We start from the raw sequence: 24,646 nt of genomic DNA, 5'->3' as shown, positions 1-24,646 counted from the left end.
AGAGAAAAAAGGCATACCCATTTGCCATATCATTGAGATTCCATCCAGATAGATTTCCAGCCTCCTCAAGAGCTTTTCTCCACTCCTTCACCAACTTCTCTTCAAAACGCTCTTCATGTTTAACAAATGCTTCTGCAAAACTGCCATCCTGTTTTCTCACATATGAAGGATCAATGTCATAGAATATAGGAAGAACAATCTGACCGGTTTTCCTATTTTTGCACTTAAGAATCTCTACAAGTTCATTGAGACACCATCTAGAAGAAGCATATCCTTTTGAGAAAACAACTATGGATATCTTTGATTCCTGAATTGCCCTGAGGAGATGATCGGAGATTTCTTCTCCTCTCGGAAGTTCATCATCATCTCGAAAAGTGTGGATTCCTGCTTGGACCAAGGCAGTATATAGATGATCTGTAAATGTCTTGCGAGTGTCTTCTCCTCTAAAACTCAAGAAGACATCATAGGCCCCTTCTGGTCTAGATCGAGAAGACTCTGGCTCTGTCATGGCAGCTGCAGAAATCAAGGCACAATCAATTACCAATGGAGCAATATAACGAAGAGTTAGCTATGAAATTCCAAAGCTATGATATTGAAATGAGGTTAATTGTATTCTTTATATAGGCTTACTGAGGTCAGCTTTTCTTCTCTTTCGCGAGGATGAATCATTTTCTTCATCTTTGGATTGCTTGCGTTTTTCTTTCTGCATTTCTAAATTAAATAGAATGATATAGGATGGACTTGTCAATGATTATCTATCTGAACGTAAGGCTTTCAAGTTATCGTTATGAGCAAGAAGCAAAGAAGAGGAAGTTAAATATAACAAAGAGTTAGCTATGAAATGGCAGCAATGGGACAGAGAAGTTAGCTGCAGAGTAAAGCAAGGTTATTGAATACTGAAATTTCCAGTCAATGCAGCAATAGTAGAGTCAACACTAATCAAATAATATATTCAAATAAAATCAGCCATGTCAGGAACCCAAACAGTCCCTACATTTTAACAATTCATCCAAAAAAGTTATACAATATTTTTATTATTTGGTTCAGGAGAGACTGTTTAATTATATATATCAGAAAAATAAATATTGTTTTATAATTTACATCATCCACCGATTAAAACCATAATATGTTTAAAGGTAATTAATAAATCTCAATTTAATCATTTTTATATAAAATATACGATTCCATCATTAATTGTGTATCATGTACTCTTTTATCAATTTTATTTCAAACATAATTTATACTAGAAAATAAGTTATTATTCAACATTGATGATCAATAATAAATATAAAAGATTAATAATAAATCCTGTATAATTTGATTTTTTTTATTCTCCTTAATTAATCCCTGAACGAGGTTCTAAAAAAACCTCAACCAACCTTATTTTGTTATTTTGAATTGAACTTAATTCACTAAAAAATGTTCATCATCTTTCTTGCAAATTATTAGCGATGCAATAATCATAATTATAAAAGAGGTAAAAGGGAACACGTAGAGGAAAAAAAGCAAGGAAATTTCTCAAGCGTTAACATTTTTTCGAACACACCTTTCTATCAATGGGCCATATGATTTTGCAAATTTGATGCAGTGGAGACTCATGACATGTGTACTTGCAAGCTAACAAGTTTTTTTTTTATAAAATAAATAATTTTGAAGGATACAATAGAAAAAGAAAATGATTTTAATTTAGTTTCAAAATATACAACCTCGTTTCATGTATTTTAATTTTATCAATTTTATTTTAAACATAATTTATATTATAAAATAAATCATTATTCAATATTGATAATAAATAATAAATCTTGATGATTAATAATAAATTTTGTATAATTTACACATAATTTCTTATTCTCGTGATCAATTCATCCCAAAACGAGGTTTAACGATAAGCCTCAAGAAATCTTATTTTGTTATTTTGAATTGAATTTAATTTACTAAAAAATGTCCATCATATTTTGTTATTTTGAATTGAAATTAATTTAAAATGTACATGTGACAAATTAGTTTTTTATAGATATAAAATGTGATAAATGAGATTTTAATATAAGAATTTTTGGGATAGAAAATATTTTTATCAAATATTTTTATTTAGTTTAGAAATTTTATTTATTTCTATTAAAAATTATTAAACTTTTATAATTTTTTCTTGCTAACAAAGATTTTGATTCCCCTTCATTATTGTTCTCCCTTGAACCCTTCTTTTAAAATGTAAAAGCGTTGTGTTTGTTTTTTAAATTATTTTTTATTTAAAAATATATTAAAAAATTATTTTTTTATTTTTTAAAAATTATTTTTAATATTAACATATTAAAATAATCTAAAAACATTAAAAATATTAATTTAAAATTAAAAAAAATAAAAATAAAATTCAAAATTTTTTAAAAATATTTTTAAAAAATAAAAACAAAAAAAATAAAATAATATAAAACGTTGAAAACAAGCGTGTCATGAAGTGACATGAAGCTTGTAAATCTAATCTTGTGCTTTGTTAATGATAGCTTGTAAATCTCTAGGTTTATTTTAAATTTGTCTTGTTAATAAAATTTCTACTCTAAGCTTGTTAATAAAATTTCTCAAGCGTGTAGTACTGGTAAATATTGAGCTGGAATTTGGAGCGCTAATTTCGTGGTGGTTGCAATAACTGGGTCCCACGCGTTAGCATTATTGAGGTCCTTTATTATCGGACCGTTCTTCTCTCTGTGCTTTTACTTTACAATTTATACAAAACAGCTACACAATATTTTTTTAATTTTTAAATATTAAAAGAATTATTCCACTACTATTCTACCAAACTTGAAAAATATGTAAAAGTTATTATATTCCTAACATTTGAATGATACTGTTGTCTTGATTCATATAAAGAGAATCTTTTGGCAATAGTATTTTAAAATACAGAGTTTGTCTTACTCGAATAATAAACTCAATTTTTTATTGAAAATGAAAAATTATTGTTGATTAAATTAAAGAGAAAATCAAGCTGTCCAAGCATGCATATAAATTCACTTGTTTGGATTCAAAACTTATTATAAAAAATGACTAGAGAGTCAACATTAATCCATATATTTGAAAAACTTCTAAACCTGTGTAGGATTGCAGTGAAAATTATTTTTCAAAAAAATTTTAATTAAAAATATATTAAAATAATATTTTAGAATTTATTTTTGATATCAGTATATCAGAATGATCCAAAAAAATCTTAGAAAACACGGTTCAACTGTATTTTTAAATATCTTGGCAAATAACTCCTCTAGTAACCCTGAGTAAGTAATTTATTTACTTTGCTCGACAATCTTGAGTTTTTATTCAAGTAATCAACTAGTAAGGGGTTTTATTTCTTATAGTTATTAATTAACACAATTATTTATATGATCAACTGGATTAGGGATTTGAGAGATGAATATTATGTTCCAATATGAATATTTATTACATCCAAAATAAACATCTCTTACTTGGCCATGAGCTTTTGTATTAAATTGCTAACCTTTTATTGACTTGAACTAAATTATAAGCTTTATAAATAACAGGGACTAAGTAAGTGTAGCTAAAGACCGATGCCACGCTTGAGAAGGAAGAACATGCAGGTGGAGAACTAACCTTAATTAATAGCAACTGGGTTAGAAGGGTTAAAAAAAATTGATTTCTAATTCAATGTAGGGATATTTAAAGATATATGATATATGCCAGAACATGAAAATCGAAGTGGATAACAACAAATAGAACCGTGTTAATAGAACTTGCAAGGATGTAATTGAAAAAAAATGAAGTTTGGTGACCAAAACCAAAATAGGTAAAGATCTCAAGGACCAAGGTCATTGTGAATTGCATTAGCTGCCAAAACATTTGCCACCGGCCACCGCAATAATCTCCGGAAACATACATTAAAGAAATAAGTGCTTTCCCTGACAATGAAACAACATGGTCAATTCTATTCTCGTCGAAAATAATTTCCTTCGGAGTTCTGCAGATTAACACCCTTCCCTTGCTGCTGTCAAATTTGCAAAAGTGCTTTTAGCATTATCAATTCCAATCAAACGGCCATAATGTGCTTGAAAATCATCTTTTGTCCAGAATGATAGAGATAAACCAAAAAGATCAACCCAGCAAAAGCTATCAACAGCAATAGCTTTATAGCGCAGTAAAGATGAAATAAGAGTTTATTAACCAAACCTCAATCAAAAAAACTTTATAGCGCCAATATAGGTGAATAAAGGCAAAAAAAAAAAAAAAGCTACGTAATCAAAATATCTGGAAACAAAAACTAAAGCATATTTCTTTTTTATCTTCTTTTTTTTTCAAATTTCTGCTTTTTTTTTTAACTTGTTTTTTTCTCACAAAGGAAAAAAGTGTTTCTACATCAAATAAAAAATTTAGTCCAATTGATCAAGGCACTCTATGCTACCTTAGTCGACTTGCTTCAAAGTTGTCGTTCATTTTGTAGTTTGAGACTCAATTTCATGCCCTCATGACTAGTTTTTTAACAAGTATCAAACAGTTAATCGAGACTTAAACATATTTATTAATGTTTACATTTCCTCCTCCCCTTTTAAAATAAATTCATCCTCGAATTAAAACTAACTAGCTTGATTGAATGAAGAAATAACGATATTTATTATGTACCATCTTCTCAGGTTCTCGTGTTGCTTCATCGCTCCAATGACCTTCCCACATTACTTTCACTGAAGCAATCTAGCTCATTAGAACGAAGTTTTCTAATTTGTCTATCCACAATTCTCTCCAGTTGAATCTCACATGACATATCTTCTTGAAATGCTACTGTTTATGGCTCTAATATATGTGATGGAGCACGGAGATACATGGAACACTGGATATTTAGATGAAAAAGCTGGGTGGAAGAGCTAATCCATAAGGAACTGTACCAATTCTCTTCAAAATTTTCAAAGGCCCAATATAGAATCTTTTCAAATTCTCAAAAATACATAATCACCATCAACAAATTTCAATTCCAGTCATATATGATCAACGTAACTCTTCTGTCTATTTTGTACTTCCTGAGCTTAGTTTGAATTATTTTAATCTTTTCAGAAGTTATTTGCACTACTTCTAGCCCAATGAGCTTCTTTTCACCATCTTCGTATCAATATATTAGTATTGACAACGTTGACCATGTAAGGCTTCATATGGAGTAGTATGAATATTAGCTTGATAATTGTTATTATTGTCTGTAATATTTTTTTACAAAATATGTTTTATTGAACTTTTTTTAATCATTTGATTTATTTTAAATTTGTTTTTTCAATGTATTTTTGTTTCTATGGGTTGATTTTTTAAAATTTAATTTTTATATGATTGTCACGGTGTGGTTAGGCCACAAAACTCGGGTTGATTAAATATGTTGTTGTCTTATTTTTTTTAAAAAAAGGTGTCATACTTGTCGCACCCGACATCGCGGCGGCCCTAAAAATAAATCTTGAATTATGGACAAAGAACAGATTTCTGGCATCTGGTTCTTTAAGGGGAAAAGGTCTTGTTTGAGGAGTCGCCACCTAGTATTATGGTCACTAAGAACCCTAACTGGTCAACAGAGATTCTATGGCTCGGGATTGGTTACGTAAAAAAGAAGATATTATCACCCCTTAAACGTTCTGCCTGAGGCAGACTGCATTGCTGGTTTTGTCTTAAATTGCTAAATATTTATTCGCTTATGCTATGATGATTTGTTTATAATATTCCTGACTCTGGCGCCAGTGAATATTCAAGCTCGAATAATTCCAACTCTGGCGTTGGTAAAAATTCATAGCTACGAAAAATTAGATCAATATTTTGTATTCCCTACTCTAGCACCAGTGAATAAATAAATAAAAATAAATTGATTTTTACGCATGCACATATTTTTTTATTTTTCTAGCTAAATAAAATAAAATACACCGAATAAAAATAATATAAATTTAAACCAGTATTTTTATTCCTGACTCTGGCGTCAGTGAATAAACCAATAAATTTACATTATTTTTATTCATCCATACACATTTTTTTTATTTTTTCTACCTTCTTTTACTTTTCTGTTTTTTTATTTTTTCATTTTTTGGGCTGGGCCCAGCTCAGCCCACATGGGCTGGGCTGAACCCAGCCAGCCCGGCCTGGTCACTGGCCCAAGCAGTGACCCGGCTGGGCAAAGGCACGCACCACGCGTGCGTGCAAAAGTTAATTAAATCCAAGCTGCACAGTAACTTTACAATGAAAAATGGAAGAGAAAGGAACGAAAACAAACTTACCTGATCTGCAGACGTTGCTGGAGGCGATGAAGACGATGAGGATGTTGATGTTGGTCTCTGTGTCTCCTGCTTGCGTTTGCCCTTTGCTTCCCCTGTCTTTCTGTTTTAGACTTCTTCCTTTGCTTTTAACTCTGCTCGTCGCCCCGGTTATTGAGATGGAAGGGACGAAGACGATGATGAAATGTTGGTTCTTTCTTGTGTATTTATTTCCTGGGCTTTCCTCTCTCTCTAATAGTTTTCTTTTTTCGTGTTTTCTCCTCTGGTTCTTTTGCTCGTCCATCCTCTGTTTCCTCGGTTTTTTCCAGTTTTCTTTCCGATGGTTTGGAGTGTGTAGCTGGAGACGAATAATTAGGCTGACCAACGCTTGCAGTTTCCTTGCACTTCACTTGCGTTTTGAGAACAAAAGCAAAGCAGGCCTGCTGTCCTTTTGCTCTCTCCCTATTTCTCTGTTTTTAGGTCCCCTCTCTGTTTTCGTTCATGCTCTCCATTGGCCCCTCGGTTCTGCCCTTTCTTCCTCTGCTTTTTTTTTTTAGTTCGGTTCTGCCTGACTTTTTCGTGTCCGGGCTTAGCTTCCCTTCTCTGGTTTTTTATTGTCGTCGAATGGCATGCGTTTCCCTTGGTAATGAAGACTCAGGACCGTTTATTGCAGGAGCAGTGATGGCAGGGGCGTCCGTTTCTCTGGTTTGGTGAGCGGAAGAAGACGAACAGTTCTCCTGAAACAATGCCGTTCGATTGCTAATGGCCATTTGCCTTTTTGTCCTTGACGTTTTGGATTTTTCATGAGCAAGCCCCTGGACAAACTTTAATTAGACCCCTTCATTTCAGCGTAATTTTTAAGCTGGTCCTTGGATTTTAATTTTTGCAATTTAGACCTCAATTAAACTCCAAACTTTGATATTTCTTCAATTAAGTCCTTGATTTCATTAATTAAATTAATTTCAAACTCAATTAAGTCTCCAAACTTATCAATTATCCAATTAATTAAACCCTTGATTTGATTAATTAAATTAATTCCAAGCTTAATTAATTCTCAAAACTTATCAATTCTCCAATTAAACCCTTGATTGGATTAATTAAATTAATTTCAAGCTCAATTAAGTCTCAAAACTTATCAATCATGTTGCCCTTAACCCAAATTTTAATTCATTCTTCATTTATTTCATTTTACTTGCTTTTCATCGTCATTATTTTTTTTCATCATTATTAAAAGGGTCAAAAATTGGGTTATGACAATACTAAAAGATTTTTTAAGCATCTTGTTTATTTTGAATTGGTCTTCATGATATGCCTTTTGATTTTTTTATTTATTTCAGGATTAAAATAAATAAGAAAATGAAATTGATGGAAAAAAATTAAATCATAGATGAATATAAAAAACATAAGGATTAAATACTATTTTCTAAGACTATAAGGACAAATTAATTATTTTTTAAATTAGATTTTTATAACTAAGTTAAACTTGAGCACCCTTCAAGCATGAGTTTCTTTTTCCTTTTTAATAATAGTCAAAGATTTATTATTAATTGGTGCTAATATTAAAAATCATGCAATAATACATAGAAAGATTTTATAGCAAAAAATTTCTTTATTATACCAATTAAAAATGCTTTTTGAACAAGTACTTTTTTTTTAATGTATTGGTAGTTTTTATCAATTGTCTTGAGCTATAACACTAAGTGGTCGTTTGGTATTGTGGCTACGGATGAGGTTCACTTGCAACCACAGTTTTTATTGTTTGGTTATAAGAAAAGGCCATAATTTTTTTGGTAGGACCCACCCTTTATGAGGGTGTACCGCAGGTTTACATGAAGTAGCTCTTTGGTGCTTCTTGTGCTGAGAATTTACCCATGAACAGTGGAGCCATCCCTTTATGAGGGTGTGCCGCAGGTTTACAAGAAGCAGCTCTTTGTTGCTTCTTGTGCTGAGAATTTACCCATGAACAGTGGAGCCATGCTCCATTGATCATGGGTTTTCTTCAATGAACAGTGGAGCATGCCTCCACTGTTCCGGCCGGACCGGTCCGGTTCAAAGCTAAAAATACATTGAACCGGTCCGACCCAATAAAATAAAAAAATATTTTATATTTTTAATTGTATTTTATTTGAAAAACTAGTGTTAAACATTATTCAATGACACTACATAAATTAAACGAAGATCGCTTGATGACGTAGCATTTGCAGAATTTGATTGCAATCTCAATTTTGTTCCTGATTATATTTTACCTGATGTTATTGCACTCTTAAGAAATTTGTGAAAGATGTAGTCCTTGTCGGATGTATTTTATACGTAATGGAATTGTAGATAATTTAATGGAACAATAAAAAATATTTTATATAAAGTATTATTTATTTCATGATGTAAGAGCAAGAGTTAAATCTACAATATTTAAATTAAAAACCATAAATATTAATATATATTTTTTAAAATTATTTTATAACCTCAATTTCAAAAGCATTCTTAACCAAACACATTAAACTACGTTTTGTTCAACCTCAATTTCAACCACAATTTTAACCAAACATATATTTTTCCAAACCAACCTCAACTAAAAATACTTTTTATAAAATAACTTTTTTCAAACCTCAACTAGAACAGCTACTGCAATACCAAACACAGTGCAGAACCAACTCAAATACCGTATGCCAATCAATAATATCTTCCTGGAAAACCAATTTATTTCTAACTAATATCAAGGGTTTTCATCTTTTTGTTGAGAATATTGAGAAGTGATAAAAGAATGAAAAAGTATTAGTCAAAAGTTGTAACTTGAAAATATAAATTACATCATGGATAAGTTGTCAGAAAGAAATCTGAAAGGTCCAATACTTATTGCGTTCCATGAAAAACCAGCAAAATTCATGTTATTACAAATTAACTCACCTTCATTTTTAATTAAGAAACTTACTTTATAATTAAAATGGTTAATTTCACATCGTTTTCATTTTTGTTTTAAAATACCATATTTGAAGTAAAATATAAAAAGATTGTTCAATTTTTGTTTTTAATGTAAAAAAACAAAAAATCAGTTTTCAATATTTTTCAAATAAACTAAAGTGATTTTAAGAAATTATGTTAGTGACTGTTGGTTTTTTTTTTAAAACAAAAAAGTTCAAAACATATAAGTCTTCAATTTATGTTTTTCAAAATTTAAAATTTTTACCATGAAATCGAAGAATAAACAATAAAATCAAATAGACTCTAAATATTCCTTGCTAATTTTAGCTCTTCCTACAATTCTTTTGGCTTAAAAGACTCATAAGTTGCTAGCAATAAAATAACGATTTAATTAAGTGAGATTGGATAGATCTAATTATTAAAGATAACATTTAATTTTTTAAATTTAATAATAAAAATATTATCATAAAATAAAAAAATAAACAATAAAATCAAACATACTCTAAATATTTAATAAAAAAAATATTATTAAAGATGATATTTATTTTTTAAAATTAAATAAGAAAAATTAAATAATTAAAGATAATTTTTGTTTTAAATGAAATGAAATAAAATAATAATAACTAAATGAAATATTTATTCTTACCAAAAAGCATTAAATCAAGATTATGTTTTTGCAGCTTCGGAAATAAATACTTACTTCATTGCTCAGGTGTAGACGCTCTTATTAAGTCACAAGGAAAATATAGGAACAAATGATGTAGCTCAACCAATTTGGCATCTCACCAGGAATGTCATAAATACAATACTGGTAACCATCGACGCACAATGCTTTTATAAATATATATTGATTTCAAGTAATGCTGAGATTTTAAAAATTAATCAAATGTGTGTGTTTATTTTGGTGCAAGAGAGACACAAATAGTACCTCAACAAGGCTTTTCTGAAAATTATTTGATGAATCCCTAGGGAAATCAACATAAATAGACCAGAAAATATTATTGGGACCTTCGATGTCCTGAATCTCTTCTAATAAAGGACAAACATTTAGATCTATAAGTAGTTCTTCTTTTGACTGGTTTGGTATTCTTACTCTTTTCAATGATTTGCAATAAAGTGCATTCAAATGGTATAAATTTGAGGGAAGATATGAGATTGATACAAGATTGTCGCATCCAACAACACTTAAGGTCCCTAGCTTGGGAAGGAAGTCGATCCCAGAAGGCAGGCTAGAGAATTTATTTTGTGATAGATCCGATTCTTCTAGACAGGACAAACCTCTAAAATCAAAACAGTTAGTTGCGCGATCAGACAAACCATCATCGGAAAGTTCAAGACTTTTCACTAATCTCCAATCCATGAAAGCTTTTGGCATTAAACGTTTCCAATATAAAGCACTTGCTGAAATCAAAGAAGAAATTGGTGGATGCCAAAATGTAAATGACGATGAGTTCTGATAAAAAGTGTTTCCACACAATGATATCTTTCTGACATGCTTTAATTGTCCTATTGAAGAGAGAACTTGCTCATTTTCAATTCTATCCACCATCACCTTAGTTAAGGATTCCATATCACCTATGCAATACGGCAACTTCTCTAGTCCTAAACACCCTGAAATATTCAAAGTTTCAAGAGACTTCAGATCACAAATGCTTCGTGGAAGGATTTTTAGCCTCCAACATCCCTTCAGATTCAAGTAACCAAGGCTCGTCAAATAGCCAACAGATTGATACACCTCAACTAAACTCGAGGCTCGTCAAAAATTGTAACTTGAAAATATAAATTACATAATGGATAAGTTGTGCAAATGAGTTTTTGTCACTCCAAGTCAAGGTTTGTCAAGGCTTTGGTAAGGTACGCCAATGGGGATGTTTATCAAGGTTTGTGGAAGTTTAATTTGCAAGATGGGGAAGGGAAGTATAGGTACGCCAATGGGGATGTTTATCAAGGTTTGTGGAAGTTTAATTTGCAAGATGGGGAAGGGAAGTATAGGTGCTGTAATGGGAATGAGCATGTAGGTGAGTGGAAACATGGGGTGATATCTGGGAAAGGGGTATTGGTTTGGGCTAATGGGAAGAGGTATTAAGGGTACTAGGAAAATGGGGTGCCTAAAGGGAAAGGAATGTTTACATTTGGTAGTGGGAATGGGAATGGGAGAGTTCTTGGTGGTGGTGGAGAGGATTTTAAAGGGGTGGCATTGGATCCAGTAGTTGGGGTTGGGGGAGGGAGGAAGAGGTCACCAGTGGATGGGAATTTTCCTCAGATTTGTATTTGGGAGTTGGATGGGGAGGCTGGTGATATTACTTGTGATATTGTTGATAATGTGGAGGCTTCTATGTTTTATAGAGATGGTAATGATGATAATGGAGGCGGATGTGAGGGTAATGTGCAGCAGCAGCTGCAGCGAGGTAGAAGTCCTTGTAGTTCTGTTGATGGTGAGGTTAATAAGAAACAAGGACAAACGATTTCGAAAGGGCTCAAGAATTATGGTTTGATGCTTAATCTTCAACTGGGTATCAGGTACTCTCTTACTGGTCAATATGGGGTTTCTTTGGTGGGATTTTATATGAGTTTGGATTAATAGTTTGTTTCCTCTCTTTTTTGGTAGTCATTCTGTGGGGAAGCATGATGCAATAATGAGGGAACTAAGACACAGTGATTTTGATCCTAAAGAAAAGTTCTGGACGAGGTTTCCACCGGAAGGATCAAAGTCTACGCCTCCACATCAATCTGTGGATTTCAGATGGAAGGATTACTGTTCCATGGTATTCAGGTATTGTTTTCAGGAATTTTTTTTTTTTTTTTGCGGATTTTTGGAACTTATAATGTTTTATTACTTCATTTTTAATCTTCTGTTGAATGTCCAAGAAAAGGAGATATTGAATCTGTCTCTGATTTCCTATGTTATGGTGGTGGTTGGTTTGTTTGGAATTTAGACATATGAGGGAATTGTTTGCAATAGATCCGGTGAATTACATGCTAGCGATTTGTGGAACTGATGCACTTAGAGAATTTATGACAATAATAGTTCTTTATTTCACTCTCTATATTGGAAGTTTGAAAAACTTTATTACAATAATACACTTTCACGCTTGGAATGTCTTTTTGCGTTCCTTTGAACAATGCCAAGAATTTTTTTTGGATTTAAGGAAACCCCACCCCCCGGAAAGCGCACTTTGTGAGCCCAGATGAGCGAGTAAAACCCCGGCTGTCCCAGGCTCTTACAAGAGGTGCACGCCTGACTCGAACTCGAGACCTGCTGTGCAGATCTCAAACTCTTTGCCATCACGCCACGCCCCTTGGGTTCCTTTGAACAATGCCAAGAAGATAAACAGTACGGCAAAGCGAAATCACTCCTCACATTAAGATTATTGAGATTGTGTTTTCAAGATACAACACATGAAATGTAGTCGATACACACATACAAATTATTTTTTTCATACCAATTCTTATCTATTTATTGTTCTCTCTTCAGTTTTTATATATCGAAATTAAGTTTTTTACCAACCAATTCTTTGCAAAATCATCCATATATAAATGAATGCATTCACGAGACATTAAAATCTCCCATCATTCATATTGAATACATGAAGGGTTGCATTCATGAAAAAAACTCCCTTTTTAAACGTCTATTTGAACTCAAAACTATTGAATTGAGATTCGTTGATCAAGTAGAAGATTGTGATGGGTTTCCCATATATCAAAGGCTGGGTTTGATTGCATGGTGCTATCACCGTGAGGAATTTCCTTTGCAGACATTTTAATAATGCCATCAACATAGCCAAACACTTTTTGACCTTTGAGATAGGGAAGCATGGTCGCTTTCCAATTTAGAAAATTGGTGCCAGTAAGTTTGGTGATATTGATGCTGGAAGAAGGATTGAAGACAGGTAAAGTGTTGTTAGAAGTAAGGGAAGAATGGGGAGAGGCGGCCATGGTAGCTAAGAGGAATCTGAGAAAGGAGTTTAGAAGGAAGAGATGAAAGTAATGGACAGAGAAGAATCTTTATGAGAGGACGTAAATTGTTGGCTCTGATACCATGTAGAATTTAACAGAGACAGATGAGGTAGAATTGTTTTCTTATTTCGATTGTTTGTTGTGTACAGAGTCTAAATATTTTATAATACAACTGTGAGTAAATCACTCCTACTAATTTGCTATACAAAATTTAAAAGTAGAATCTGAAGACGTAAATCAAGGCATTTAACAGAACCGAAACTAAAGGTCCAAGATTATTGTTATGTCTTCTTCGCTTGCTGAGGTTTGGCCTGATTTTTAGTTGCTGCACAATCTTCTACGTGATCAACAGATCTCAATTCAATATTTCTTCTCAGTTGTATTAATGCGTCTCTTATTGATGATATACTCATGCAAGTAGCACAGTGCACTACGCTTGCTACTGCTCCTAAAACTACCTAGTCTGTTACAAAATATTTCTTGTATGTGAAAAAGCTCTCTAAAGAACTAGCTATGGCAGGTCAGGCACTCAAATGAGATGAAATTTTCACCTACTCACTGGTCTAGGACCTGAGTATGATTTTCTTATCACCACCATTTCAATTAAAGAAAATGTCACCTTAGAAGAGGTGTACTCTATGTTGCTCATTTGTGAGGCACGTGTGTAGCATCATCAGCAAGCTCTCCTGTCTTCCATACCATCAGCTAATGTTGCTATCAAGCAACAATCCTTTTCTAGATCCCGTGTCCGCAACAACAATTTTACCTTCCGAGGCAGGGGGCGTGTACATCCCTCCTTTCATGGTAGAGGTAATTTCCAAACTGCTTCTCGTCCAAATAACAACTACACTAATCATTGGTGTCAGCTCTGTGATAAACCTGGCCATACTGCGGCTCGATGCTTTAAGAGATTTGACAGTCAGTTTCTTCCTCAACCTTTTCAACCAAATCCTCAAGCCAACATTGCCTCCAACCAACACATTCAGCACTCATTGGAGCAAGAATGGCATGCCGACACTGGAGCTACGCACCATTTGACTAATAACTTCAACAACCTTAATGTTCGTAGTGAAGAGTATGCTGGAAATGATCAGATTCAAGTAGGAGATGGCACAAGTTTGCACATAACTCATTTAGGCAAGACATCTTTATCTGCACACTCTAAATCTTTTATCCTTGACCAAATATTAGTTGTCCCTCAAATTACAAAAAATCTTATTTCTATAAAAAAAAATTCCTTGAAGATAATTTTGTTTATTTTGAGTTTCATGCTTCCTGTTTTTTGATCAAGGATTACTCGGGAAACACCCTGCATAAGGGTGTCGTCAAAGATGGTCTCTACTATTTTTCACAGCCTCTTCAGCATTTATATCCCAAAGCTCTTGTTGGTGTTCGTGTTTCAATCTCAGATTGGCATTGTCATCTTGGGCACGCCTCTTACAACACTGTCAATCATGTTATCTGCTCAAATAATCTTTCCTTTCATTCCAATAAAAGACACAAGATATGTCCTGAATGTGAGATGGCAAAAAGCCATAATTTACCTTTTTCCGTTTCTGTACCTCATGTTACTAAGCCCTTGGAACTCAATTATTCAGATGTTTGGGGCCTAGTTCCGTGATTTCCAGCTACGGCTCTTGCTATTATGTTTGTTTCTTGGATGCTTTCACAAAATATATTTGGTTATTTCCTCTTAAGCAAAAATCCGATGTTGAAAATATTTTCTTACATTTTCAAACGTATGTTGAACACCATTTTAATACCAAAATTAAGGTCATTCAAACTGATTGGGAAGGTGAGTATCATAGATTAAATACATATTTTTCCAAATATGGTATTCAACATCTTCTAGCTTGCCCGTACACACATGAGCAAATGGGAGCTGTTGAAAGAAGACATCGTCAAATTGTTGAAATGGGTCTAGCATTATTGGCTTATGCTAATCTTCCAAAACCATACTGGGAGGATGCATTTTTAACGGTTGTTTATATAATTAATCGTCTTCCCACTAAAATTTTAAATCATTTCTCTCTTTTTGAAAAGGCTTACCATAAAAAACAGAATTATAACTTTATGCGTGTGTTTGGTTGTGCTTGTTGGCCAAATTTACGTCCTTATAACAAACATAAATTTGATTACAGATCGAAAACATGTATTTTTATTGGCTACAGTCTCTCACATCAGGGGTATAAGTGTCTCGATTTGTCTACTGGCAAAATCTTTGTGTCTCGACATGTCATATTTGATGAACTTTTCTTTCCTTACAAATCTCCCCAATCTGTGTCCTTAGTTCCCGAGTCCACTGCTATCACCTTACCAGCCAATTTACAACCAAGTGTTTCGAATTCCCTAACTCTTCTTGCAGGTGATGTTACAAATGCCAATCATGTCTCTCCACATGAATCTGATCTCATTCCAGCTATTGTTATTACAAATGTTATTTCAAATGAGGTTCCAACTCCAGCACTACATGCGGTTCATACATCTTTTGCTGATGCACTTGCTCCTTCCAACATATCAAGAAAAATGACTACCAGATCTCAGACAAACTCTCTCAAACCAAAGCAACCATATGTTGGGTTCATCAAATACCCATTGCCTTATGCACTTCTTGCACAATCTTGCCAACATCTTTTACTGATGCTTCAAAAGACCACAAATGGAGGGAAGCAATGAACATGGAATTTACTACTTTTTTACAAAAAAATACTTGGGATCTTGTACCAGCTAAATCAAACATCAATCTTGTTGGAAATAAATGGGTTTACCGTATCACGACCCATGCTAATGGCATTGTGGAGCGGTACAAGGCGCGGCTGGTAGCTAAAGGCTATCATCAACAACATGGTGTTGATTTTCTGGAAACCTTTAGCCCCGTCATTAAACAAGGAACCATTCGGCTAGTGTTATCTATCACTCTCTCCCAGTGTTGGTGTATTCGGCAACTAGACATTCAAAATGCCTTTCTTCATGGACTGCTAGATGAAGAGGTATATATGTGTCAACTTCAAGTGTATATTCATCTAGATTTTCCCACTCGTATATGCCGCTTAAAGAAAAGTTTGTATGGTCTTCGTCAAGCTCCCCGTTCTTGGTTTTCTCGATTGATAGATCAATTGCTTCAATATGGTTTTGTAGGCTCAAAATCAGATCCTTCACTTTACATTCTACAGACTGCAAGTTTCCAGCTGCTGATACTTATATATGTTGATGACATAATTGTCACGGGTTCTCACTTTGAGGAAGTCAACAAATTAATTTCTTACCTTGGACGTGCCTTCCCTGTCAAAGATTTGGGACCGTCATCATATTTTCTCAGAGTTGAAACTCTGCATGATGGTGGTGATCTGATTCTGACTCAACGAAAATATGTAATTAACTTGTTACGAAGACTCAAGCTACATAAGGTAAAACCTTGCAGCACACCAATGTCCACAACCTGCACACTCTCCAAATTTGAGGGTATTGATTTCGACGACCCTTATTTATATCGAAGTACAGTCAGTGCCTTACACTATCTCGGTTTTACACAACCTGACATTGCGTTTGCAGTTCACAAGGTGAGCAAGTTCATGCATCAGCCCAAAGATGTTCTCTGGCAGGCAGTGAAACGTATACTTCGTTATCTCAAATACACTGTAAATTATGGTTTACATATTACTCATCAGTCTGATCATACTTTACAAGGATTTAGTGACGCCGATTGGGCTGGTGACAATGATGACCGGCGAAGTGTAGGAGCATATTGTATCTTTCATGGATCCAATTTAATTAGCTAGAGCTGCAAACAACAACAAACAGTGGCACGCAGCAGCCCTTTGGTGAAATGCAATGGCTTTAATCTTTGTTGCAATAACTCAAAATGCCTCTCCAACGTTGTCCAACTCTTTGGTGCGATAATATTGGTGCAACTTATCTCTCATCTAATCCAAAGTTCCATGCTCGTACGAAACACATTGAAATTGACTTTCATTTCTTACGAGATCAAGTTGTGCAGCAGAAACTTCATGTCTCCTTCGTGTCCACACGTGATCAGCTCGCAGATTTGTTGACTAAACCTCTGACTGTTGCACGGTTTAATCATCTACGGACCAACCTTCATGTGCAAGAGTTGCCCATTCGGTTGAGGGGGTGTATTGAATTGAGATCCGTTGATCACGTAGAAGATTGTGCAGCAACTAAAAATCAGGCCAAACCTCAGCAAGCGAAGAAGACATAACAATGATCCTGGACCTTTAGTTTCGGTTTTGTTAAAGTTGTATATACAAAAAGAAAAACGCCAAAAAATAGTAAAAACCATGCAATAATACATAGCAAGATCTTATAGCCAAAACTAACAACACTTTACTTATTAGACTAATTAAGGATGCTCTCATAACTTTCATCAATTCATCAATTATTTTAAATTATAACATTAAATGATGAAGAACCAAATCAAATACAATATCCCAATCAATAATCTCTTCCTAGAAAACCAATTTATTTCTAACTAACATCAAGGATTTTCATCTTTTGAAGTGAGGTAAAAAATGAAACATTATTCATCAAAATTTGTAACTTGAAAATATAAATTACTTCATAAATAATAATTAACAACTAGGTTGTCCAGTATAAAAGCGGATGTAAAAGATTTCAAAGAGCATTCAATAAAACTTCCAAGCTTGGAAAATGATCTTGAAGCCAACAAATACATGTCAACATGTCCGATGGAAGTATCGTACTGATTTGAAGCAACTTCAAGCATCTATATGTAAAATGATCTTGTACTATCACGTCAATCCAAGTCTTCTGTACCTTAAAAAGCCATCAAATTCAATAGAACTTTCAAGTTTGGAAATAAAGTTAAACGTGCATGATTGTACATGTATTTTGTTATTATGAACAAATCCCCTTCCCTTTTAATTTAAAAAACTTACTTTATAATAAAAAAAGGTTAATATCACATCCTTTTCATTTTATTTTTAAAATATCGAGTATGAAATAAAATATAAAAACATTATTCAATTTTTTATTTTAATGTAAAAAAACAAAAATCAATTTTCAATATTTTCTAAATAAACTAAAGTGATTTTAATAAAATATGTTAGTGATTGTTGGCCTTTATTTTTCCAAAAAATAATTATTAAAGTTATAATTTATTTTTTAAGTGATATTGGATAGATCTAATTATTAAAGATAATATTTATTTTTTATATTAAATAAGAAAAATATTATCATAAAATCAAGAAAAAAAATAAAACCAAGCATACTCTAAATATTTAATAAAAAATATTGTTAAAGATAATATTTAATTTTTTAGATTAAATAAGGAAAATGTAATAATTAAAGATGATATTTAATCTCTTAAATTAAATAGAATAAAATAGAAATAACTAAAGGAAATATGTATTCTTACCGAACAGACTTTAAATATTTAATAACAAATATTATTAAAGATAATATTTAATTTTTTAGATTAAATAAGAAAAATAAAATAATTAAAGATAATATTTAATCTCTTAAATTAAATATAACAAAATAGAAATAACTAAATGAAATATTTGTTCTTACTTTTAAGAGCTAAACTGAGGTTATATTTATGCAGCTTCGCACATAAATAGTCACTCCATTGCTTTGGTGTAGACGCTGTAATTGAACCATAATGGGGATGAGGAAGCAGATGATACAGCGGTGATGAAGACATCACTGTATCTCTTTCCACTGCCGACTCTTCAAATGAATCTAACTTCCCTGCGATCACATGGACCCCACATTCTTTAACGTGTACGGGTTCGAATGAATGACCGGTGCGCACCTCCACAGTAATCTTCCATTCGTCATCTCCACAGTAATCTTCCATTGCCATTTCACTTCTACTTATGTATCTTATCCATCCCCCAATATTTGGTATGGCAGTTTGTGGTGTTCGTATATCTTCAAACAATTGAATACCATTGCTTTTATTTCTTATAATAATAATAATAGTGTCAGACCGTAAGTAATAATGATCATCCTTCTCAAGTGGACGGACAAACCAAACAACTAAGCCTTGGCAGACTGGAGGTATATGGAATGACAATGGGCATCCTTCTCCACTGTAGCTCAACCAATTTGGCATCTCACCAGGAATGGAGAAAATACAATACCGGTGACCACCGTTGCACATTGCCTGTATACATATTGATTTCAAGGAATACTGAGATTTTAGATATTAATCAATGTATGTGTGTTTATTTTTGTGCAACAGAGACCGAAAGAAATAGTACCTCAACAATATTCTTTTGTAATTTATTTGGTGAATGACTGCGGCCATAAACGTTAATATACCAGAAACTATTACTTAGATCTTCGATGCCCTGAATCTCTTCTAACGAATGACTTTCATGTAGAGTTATATATAGTCCTTTTTTTGACTCGATTGGTATTCTCACTCTTTCCAATGATTTGCAATGAGTTGCACCCAAACAACGTAAACTTGAGGGAAGATCTGGGATTGATACAAGATATTCGCATGCCTGAACACACAAGACCTGTAGCTTGGGAAGGAAGCCGATCCCAGAAGGCAGGCTAGAGAATTTGTTTCCAGTTAGATCCAAAAATTCTAGAGCGGACAAACCACTGAAATCAACACAACTAGTTACGCGATCAGACAAACCACCATTTGAAAGCTCAAGACGTTTCACTGATATCCATTCAATGAAAGGTGTTGGCAGCCAACGTTTCCAATTCAAAACACCTGCTGAAATCAAAGAAGAACTTGGTGGAGCCGAACTGTTTTGACGCAATGATAACCTTCTGACATGCTTTAATTGTCCAATTGAAGAGAGAAATTGCTCATTTTCAATCCCATCGGCTAGCAGCTCAGTTAAGGATTCCATATCACGCATGTGTTCTGCCAATTTTCCAAGTTGTGAACACCCAGAAATATTCAGAGTTTCAAGAGACTTTACATTGCCAACGCTTTCAGGGAGAATCGTCAGACTACAACATCCCTCCAGATTCAAGAAAACGAGGCTCGTCAAATTTCCAATTGATTGATGCACCTCAACTAAACTCGAGCAACCTTTCAGCTTTAGTTTCTCTAGACTTGAACTGTGCAAGTTTGGTGTTTTAATAAGGTTCTGAGAATAACTGAGATTAAAGATTTTTAGTCTGTTGAGAATCTGTATGATATAGTGCAAAATAATAAAAATTAATCATAGAAAGTCATAACATGTAAATATAAATTACATACTAGATAAATTTTGGGGATTATAGCATGTTTCACACCTTTTTTCCCTTCCATAGTTCTTTGAGGTTACTGTACTGCATATCAAGAACAGCTAGATTGTCCAAGGTAAAATCAGATGGAAAATATTTCAAAGGACAATCATGCCAACAAATCCACATCAACACTTTAGAAAGGTGTTTGAAGGATCCGGTGAGATGTGCTCCATTGATTTGGAGTAAATTTAAGCATTTCATTTTTGCAAATGATCCTGTGATCAGTGATTTAGCTTCTGATGCTCTGACATCCAGTTTAAGACCCTCTACAACTTCCGTACCCTGAAAAAAATCAATACAACTTTCATACGATTATTTGTAATAAGTATGACTAGAAAATACAACATTGACCATGCTTTCGTGTATGCTTTGAGCTCTTACCTTCTGCTGCTCAAGCACATTCCATGCATCCCCTTGATTCCAAATTCTGGTCCTCTTTCCAGGTTCTTTTGGAGACGATTCACGAACGACCTCCCTTCCCATGTCTCGTAATAGATCATGCATGGTTACCGTCTCTCCCAATACTTTAATCAGAGACCTTTCATGGAGAGTTTGCAAATCAACTTCTGGATTGTAACCGCAACGGGCTTCTAGCAGTTTTGCGACGTACTCTTTCCTTCTATCAATAAAGAAGCATGCGATATCAAGGAATGCATTTTTTAGTTCTTCACCGTCCAGTGAGTCATAACTTATTCTAAGCTTTCCTTGAATATCGTGGTTTGGAATTCTTTTCAATTTGTCAATTACAGATTTCCAACCATCTCTGTTTTTCCCGGACAGACAAGCACCAATAACCTCAAGAGCCAAAGGAAGTCCCCCACAGTAATCAACTACATCCTTCGAAAGCTCAATATAATCTTCTGTTGGCTTGGTGTCCTTAAAGGCATGCCAGCTGAAAAGCTGAAGGGCCTCATCTGGTTCCAGTTCTTCGATCTGATATGTTTGATCTGCTTCACGAAGTAAACTTGAATCTCTTGTTGTAATAATTACTCTACTTCCAGGACCAAACCAACTTCGATCTCCCATCAAAGCATTTCGCTGGTCCAGGTGAGCCAAATCATCAGCAACAAGAAGAACTCTTTTGCGACGAAGTCGTTCTTTGATCAGAACCTTTCCTCCATCAACACTATTGATGTTTGCAACATATTGATTTAAAATATCATGAAGAAGTTGCTTTTGTAAATCAACAAGACCACCATTAAATTGTTTTGATCTTTCATTTATATCCGAAAGAAAACAGCTTCCCTCGAATCCATTGCAGAGTTGATTAAATACAACTTCTGCTATAGTCGTCTTTCCTATTCCTGGCATCCCATGTATGCCCACAATGCGTACATCATCTGTTGCAGTACTTAGAAAGTCAAAAATATTGCGAGCAAGCTGATGCATACCTACTAGGTGCTCAGGAACATATAAGTACTTGGGTTCCAATTTATTCAACACAACCTTGATAATCTCTTTGATAAATTTTGCTTCATGCCTGCTCATAGACAAAAGCCAGTCATTGATAGCGAGTCAATTAAGTATTTTATTGTTTCACATTGAAAAATGTAAAGTATATTGACTCCATAAATTTGGAAAAAAGGCATACCCATTTGCCATATCATTGAGATTCCATCCAGATAGATTTCCAGCCTCCTCAAGAGCTTTTCTCCACTCCTTCACCAACTTCTCTTCAAAACGCTCTTCATGTTTAACAAATGCTTCTGCAAAACTGCCATTCTGTTTTCTCACATCTGAAGGATCAATGTCATAGAATATAGGAAGAGCAATCTGACCACGTTTCTTCCTTTTGCACTTCAGAATCGCTACAAGTTCATTGAGACACCATCTAGAAGAAGCATATCCTTTTGAGAAGACAACTATGGATATCTTTGATTCCTGAACTGCCCTGAGGAGATGATCGGAGATTTCTTCTCCTCTAGGAAGTTCATCATCATCTCGAAAAGTGTGGATTCCGGCTTGGACCAAGGCAGTATATAGATGATCTGTAAATGTCTTGCGAGTGTCTTCTCCTCTAAAACTCAAGAAGACATCATAGGCCCCTTCTGGTCTAGATCGAGAAGATTCTGGCTCTGTCATGGCAGCTGCAGAACTTAAGGCACTATCAATTACCAATGGAACAATATAACAAAGAGTTCCTACAAGGAGAAAGGATGTGATTTCTATTCATTTGCAGGAGAAAACACCAGGAATTTCGAGTCAATGCAAGGCAGAAGTAGTAGTAGACTCAACCTATCCTATGATCAGACTAATCAAATAACATATTCAAATCGAATCAGCAGTTCCTACACATATATATATAGACACACGCATCAGCCTTACCTGTGGAGACAAAACTGACAGGCTTACTGAGGTCAGCTTTTCTTCTCTTTCGCGAGGATGAATCGTTTTCTTCATCTTTGGATTGCTTGCGTTTTTCCTTCTGCATTTCTAAATTAAATAGAATGATATAGGAGGAACTGATCAATGATTATCTATCTGAACGTAAGGCTTTCAAATTGTCGTTATGAGCAAGACATGAAATTAAAACGAGAGAGAAGCAAAGAAGAGTAAGTTAAATATAACAAAGAGTTAGCTATGAAATGGCAGCAATGGTAATGAGAAGTTAGCTGCCGAGTAAAGCATGGATATTGAATTGAGGTTTGTAATTGTATTCTTTAATAGGAGAAAGAGAAATGATATGCTTTCTATTCATTTGCAGAAGTAGTGGACACACTTGTCTGCCTTTCTTGCGAATACTTTGCAAGAAGTCAATGACAGTTCAATTCTTTGCAAGTAGAAATTTCCTGTGTAAATTAAATAATATATTCAAATCTTATTTCCAGTCAATGCAAGGCAGGAATAGACTAATCAAATAATATATTCAAATCAAATCCGCCAAGTCAGGGACGCAAAACAGTTCCTACGTTAACAATATAAAAATTTATGTATGAAAACCGACAAACCTTATTTTGTCATTTTGAATTGAAATTAATTTACTAAAAAATGTCCATCGGTTACTCTGTTAATCAAAGCCTTGCGTGGAATTTGTTTTTTTTTATACATTTGTTTTTCTGGTTTTAGCACATAGACTCAGTTCTTGTGACAAATTAGTTTTTTTTATAGATATATATAAAATATGATAAATGAGATTTTGATGTAAGAACTTTTGGGATAATAAATATATTTATTTCTATTCACTATTATTAAATTTTTATAATTTTTTCTACTTGAAAAGAATAATTTTTCTATTTTATTTTTTATTCAATATTATCAGGCGTTTCTAGTTTTTCTATTTAAAAATAATAATTTTTCTATTTAGTTGTTTTTATTTTAAAAATAATAGTTTTTTCTATTCAGAGAAAGAATTTTCTCTTGTATGAAATAATTGGGTGTATGAACGAACACAATTATATAAGACACACAAATACTACCAAATTTCATTTTTCTTCCTGCAGATCCTTTGCAAAGTTTCCACAACAACTGGGTCGAACAGGTTACTGCTAACAAAGATTTTGATTCCGCTCCATTATTGTTCTGTCTTGAACCGTTCTTCTCTCTGGATATCATGCTAAGGGTAATAAAAAATAAAATGAAAAAAAGGAGATTAGTGATGATTTCAATTATCTAATAATTACACAAAACCTTCTCTTTTAATATTTGCTTAAACCCTCTGCTATGTAATTCTTATTTTAAATTATTTGATGCCAACAAAAAATATTGATATTCAATTTAGAAAGAAAAAAAAACCATTAGCTTTATCTGTAAGACTAAGGATGCAACATGAGTTATGAAATTGGTTGGATCCCACCATTTGTGAGAAGCTCTGAAATTGCAGCAAGCTGAATAGTAAAAGTGAGAAGGGATACGCTTTCTTCTTCCAAATAATCATTAATCAATGAAATTATTTCTATTCATTTACAGGAGAAGTAATATTTCATTGATAAGTGAAGAGATTTCCTCGTACTGTGGCTCCATTTAAAAAAAATAAAATTATTGTAATTAACTTTGGTCCTTTCTTGTGTTATTATTTGCTAACTTTAGTGTAGAATTTATACAAAACAGTTACATAATATATTTTAATTTTTAAATATTAAAAGAATTATTCCACTACTATTCTACGTAAACTTGAAAAATATGTAAAATTTATTCTATTGCTAACATTTGAATGATACTATTGTCTTGATCCATGAAACCTTTTTGCCATAGTATTTTAAAATACTAGGGTTTGTCTTACCCGAATGATAAACCCAAATCTATATTGAAGATAAGAAATTATTGTTGATTAAATTAAAGAGAAAATCAAGCTGTACAAGCATGCATATAAATTCACTTGT

The 24,646-nt window shown here is 33.4% G+C and overlaps 1 long non-coding RNA gene and 1 pseudogene across 1 annotated transcript; one reads left to right on the top strand and one right to left on the bottom strand.

Annotated features, from left to right (window-relative positions):
- The window catches only part of LOC112325417 (disease resistance protein RUN1-like), a 93,179-nt pseudogene extending 70,386 nt beyond the window's left edge, over positions 1-22,793 (bottom strand).
- On the top strand, positions 513-22,726 carry LOC127904840 (uncharacterized). Its single transcript, XR_008058273.1, has 2 exons — positions 513-634; positions 22,684-22,726. It is a non-coding gene; the product is annotated as an uncharacterized LOC127904840 (long non-coding RNA).
- Positions 22,794-24,646: the final 1,853 nt, after the last annotated feature.

This window comes from Populus trichocarpa, unplaced genomic scaffold (genome assembly GCF_000002775.5).
Source record: "Populus trichocarpa isolate Nisqually-1 unplaced genomic scaffold, P.trichocarpa_v4.1 scaffold_45, whole genome shotgun sequence".
NCBI classification, from domain to species: Eukaryota; Viridiplantae; Streptophyta; class Magnoliopsida; order Malpighiales; family Salicaceae; genus Populus; species Populus trichocarpa.
This window is presented reverse-complemented; position numbering and strand designations above follow the sequence as displayed.